At 49.2% G+C, this 4,758-nt stretch overlaps 1 pseudogene; it reads right to left on the bottom strand.

Moving 5' to 3' along the window:
- Positions 1–491: 491 nt before the first annotated feature.
- LOC102764672 lies at positions 492–1,084 on the bottom strand (annotated as a pseudogene).
- Between the last annotated feature and the right edge of the window lie 3,674 nt (positions 1,085–4,758).

Raw genomic sequence — 4,758 nt, 5'->3', positions numbered from 1 at the left:
TGATGTTTCTATCTCTCTCTCCCTCTCCCTTCCTCTCTGAAATCAATACAAATATTTTTTTAAATGAAGTGTACAATTCAGTGGTTTAGAATATATTTACAGAGTTGTGCAACCATCACCACTGTCTAATTTTAGAACATTTTTATCATCAAAAAGAACCCTGTACCCATCAGCTGCCACTTTCCGTTCTTTGCCCTCTCCCTCAGCCCCTGGCAACTAGTAACCTACTTTTTGTCTCTGCAGACTTTTCATATAAATGGAATCATACAATATGAGTCCTTTTCTGTCTGACTTCTTTCACTTGCTCTACTGTTTTCAAGGCTCATCTGTATTGTTGAATGTATTAGTATTTTTTTTTTCTTTAGTCCTCCCTTGAGGATATTATTTCCATTGATTTTTTATTTTAGTTTTAGAATAAACACTTTTATTACATGAGCTAAGACAGGAGGGAAGAGGATGTATTTGCCTTCCCGGGCCTTGATTTCCTGCAATTAGAACTCCAGCCCCTGGCCCGCCATGCACATAGCCATCTGCTGGGTCACGCTGGCCTGGTCTTGAGTGATACAGGCAAGAAGCTCGCCTGCTGGAGCTGCCCCTCGAGAAGACCGCTGATTTTGGCGTTCTTTTTCCTTTTATCAGATTTCTTCTGAATTTTCTTTGATCGTTTTTTCTTTAAAATCTCTTCCTCTTCAGGAGTCAGCTTGGCCCCTTCCTTGTGGCCCAGGGGAAGTGCATAGTGGGACTTGTACCACTATCGGTACGATGTGCTGTCAATGAGCATGATGCAGCTCTTTACTAGAGTCTTGGTGCGGACCAGTTCATTGTTGGATGCATTGTAGGCAACGTCAATAATCCTTGTTTTGCGTACAACACTCTGAGCCCCAGGAGAAGTTGCCCACGTCCAGCCTCAAGGCCCGGTACTTCTTGTTGCCACCCCGCACTGGGACTGTGTGTATGTGGCGGAGTCCAAATTTAGTGTTGCCAGCAGGGCGTCCCAGCTCATATTTTCGCTTCCTGTGGTAGGGCTTTCTCTTGCCCCTTGTCTTGTGGCACTTGTGGCAGTTGTCCCGAGAGATCCCCATGGGTCAGCACTGGCTGGAAAGAGCTCCATTGATTTTTAGTGAGAGTGGAAGGGAGGTAGGGGAGAGAGAGAGAGAGAGAGAGAGAGAGAGAGAGAGAGAGAGAGAGAGAGAGAAACATTGATGTGAGAGAGACACATCAATGTGTTGCTTCCTGGACCCGGATGGGCCTGTAACCCAGGTACATGCCCTTGACCAGGAGTGGAACCGGGACCCTTCTGTCCTTGGCCTGACACTCTAACCACTGAGCAACCAGCCAGGGTACATGTACAATGTATTAGTATTTCATTTTTTATGTCTATATAATATTTTTGTACCACATTTGTTTATCCATCAGCAGTTGATGTACATTTGAGCTGTTCCCACTTTTATTGGCATTTTTAAAGAAAGCTGCTAGGAATATTTTTGTGTAAGTTTTTGTGTGAACATGTTTTCACTTCTCACGGTTACATACTTAGGAGTGAACTGGCTGGGCCACATGGAAACTCTATGTTTAACTCTTGGAGGAGCTGCCCACCTGTTTTTCACAGCTGCTGCACCTTTTTACCAGCAACATATAAGGGCTCAATTTTCTCCACATCCTCACCAATGCTTTTCTTTTCTTTTTTTAAGTAAATAGCAATGCCCTCTCCACCCCCTTCCCCAAAAAAAGAAAAAAGAGAGAATAAAACAATAAATAAATAGCAATCCTAGTGAATGGAAGGGGAGATCTTGTATATCCTATCTTGTGAGTTTAACTCCCTAGAGCCGTGGTTGGCAAACCGCGGCTCGCGAGCCACATGTGGCTCTTTGGCCCCTTGAGTGTGGCTCTTCCACAAAATACCCACTTCTGCACATGGATCATGAAGTTTCAATCGCACTGTACATGCGTGCCCGCACGTGGTATTTTGTGGAAGAGCCACACTCAAGGGGCCAAAGAGCCACTTGTGGCTCGAGAGCCGCGGTTTGCCGACCACTGCCTTAGAGTTTAGGAGATGCTTGCCTGCGGGAAAGGAGAGGCAGAGGGGAAGGCACAGGTGTGTTCCTGGGAGGGCTAGAGAGAGCTGGGACATTTGTTTTAAGGAATTTTAAAGGCTGGTGTTTAGGGGAGGATCTTACTCATCAACTTTAGGCTGATGCACCAAAATGAGATTTATTCTCTTAACTTCTTCTGTCCTTGGATGTGGTTACTGGCAAATGGCACTAATTGGATTTCTGCTGTCTTTCTCCCTGAGTAGGGTGGTTTAAGCTATTTACGCTCCGGATGGGGAAGAGAAGTGTAAACTATTTACTTTTAAATGTGCTTGGCTTAGGGAAGATAGGGCTGACTAGGTGGCTACAACTGCTGTTTAACTATCTGTCTTAGTTTCCCTACTCCACGTGTCCTGGGATTTTCCTAGCTACTTACTATCCTATAATCGGGGGAAAACGCCAAAGGTTTAAAATCAGGATGGATTCTGAGGAACTGACACATAGCCTTATTCAAATTCATAAGAGCTTTAACAGGAGGGATTTATATACACAGGCAGAGCAGCTGCTTGCTCCCAGGGGTGGCCGGCCTGGGGGAAATCCACTCCCTCCCAGGACAGGGTCTCTTTTTTATATTGGGTTAATATCAAAACCATATGGTGGGGGGTCAGGTCGACCACCAGAAAGAGCAGTGCATTGCTGAGTAAGCCGATACCATCGGGCAGCGATCACACTGCATACATGCATTAATGTCCTCCTGGGGCCTGGCGGGTATTGTTGGGTAGTATTCAGCTTTCTGGGTAGTCGGCCAAATCTGAGGCTGTAGAAAGCTAAGCAGTCACAGAAGCTTAAACAGACAGCCCAGAATCTTCTAGACGCCTTTACTGCGGAGCCACACTAAATCTCTAAAGGGAGCTCGCCTACAAACTCACTAGAACAAACAGAACCTTAAAGAGGAGGTTACTGTGGAATTCCTGTGTTCACTCACTGAACGGAGGCTCAAGTCCCTCGTTGGGAGTTTTGTAGTCAATGATAGGGACTTACCGACGGTTTTTTATGTGTTGGGCAGAGTTCTCAGTGCTTCATGTGGGTTAACTCATTTAATTTCCAGGTAAGGACTATTATCATCCCAAATATCAGTTGAGGACACCAAAGTACGGAAAAGCTTTGAGGATTCGCCCAAGTGCCCCAGCGAAGCAAGGGGTGGCATTTGGGACACCTGGAAGTGATTTCAGACTCGAGCCTCTCCTAGCAACAGTGTGAAAGAAGAGTCACTGAAACGCGCACTAAAACAGACGAAATTCTAGGGTAACGCAGGGCCAAAATTCCTGCGGGCTGAGTAAAAAACTCAATTTCAAAGAGCCTGCCTGCCAGCACGTTTTCAACCCGAACTTTCTCATTTCCCGGTCTCCCCTCCCCCTCGGACACATGCCTGACAGCCGGGATGCCGGGGAAAGGTCGCCCTTGGGTTTGGCTCCTCCCTTCCCGCGCGCTCAGCCCCTTTCCCGCTGGATATCGCGGTCCTTGTTCACGCACCCACGCACTTCAGTGGGTACCCCGGGTTCTGGCTCACGCACCCCCGCACTTTAGTGGATATCCCGGTCCTTGCTCCCGCACTTTATTGGATACCCCGGATTCTGGCTCACGCACCCCCGCACTTAAGTGAATATCCCGGTCCTTGCCCCCGCACTTTAGTGAATATCCCGGTCCTTGCTCACGCACCCCCGCACTTTAGTGGATACCCCGGGTTCTGGCTCACGCACCCCCGCACTTTAGTGGATATCCCGGTCCTTGCTCACGCACCCCCGCACTTTAATGGACACCCCGGGTCCTTGCTCACGCACTCCCGCACTTTAGTGGATATCCGGGTCCTTGCTCACGCACCCCCGCACTTTAGCCCAGCGCGCAGAGCCGCCAGTCCTCGAGCTCAGTGGACCTGCCAAGAGCCATCCGCCCGCCGCCAGCTTTGCCCTTACCCCTCCCCTCCCCTCCAGGAGGCAGGCAGTGAAGCCGCCGTCAGCCTTCCCTTCCACGGTGGCTTGGCTGCTCCTTCCAGGGGCCTCCCAGGACTCAGCTCTGAATTCAATCTGCCATTAGGCGCATTCAGGACCAAACGTCTATAGTTTGGGGGGTTGGGAGGAGTTGCTTAGGCTCCCCAGCCCCCAAATCTGGGCATAAGGCTGGACTGGGATGTCTTAGCTCTTTGGTTCAATCTGAAAGCATCCTTAAAAATTTCCTATGGCCACCATTTTAGGTGAACAAACTGAGGCCAAAGTGACGTTCATGTGCAGTTAGACACGGACACCAGGGCCAGGCGAGTATTGCACATTTCCTTCAACAATTGTGAGTCGGGAATTCACTATTCCCGGGATTTGGCATGAAGGGTGGGGGTGGCGTCTGGAATCCTGTTATCTCTAAGAAGTGAAACTCCTAGAAAGTCAGCTCTTCAATCCCCCAATGGAGAAAACTGGGCTTGGGGATGGGGGGGTGGTCTGACGCCCTCCGCCAATGCAGGATCCATCCTCAGATGCCCACACTCCATCCCGTGCAGGAGGAGGGCCCTTGGATTGGGGCCGGTCCGGGGCGTTTTCCGCCGGTTTGGTATGGCGGTGGGGGGAATAAACTTTGATTCCTTCCAAAGTTTCCTGCAGCGGGAAAAGCAGTCGGACAGACACGCCTGATCTCTGCGGACCGCACTGACTCACAGAAACACTGTGTGTTTTTTAAAATA

The sequence above is a fragment of the Myotis davidii genome, unplaced genomic scaffold, assembly GCF_000327345.1.
Source record: "Myotis davidii unplaced genomic scaffold, ASM32734v1 scaffold705, whole genome shotgun sequence".
NCBI lineage: Eukaryota > Metazoa > Chordata > Mammalia > Chiroptera > Vespertilionidae > Myotis > Myotis davidii.
This window is presented reverse-complemented; position numbering and strand designations above follow the sequence as displayed.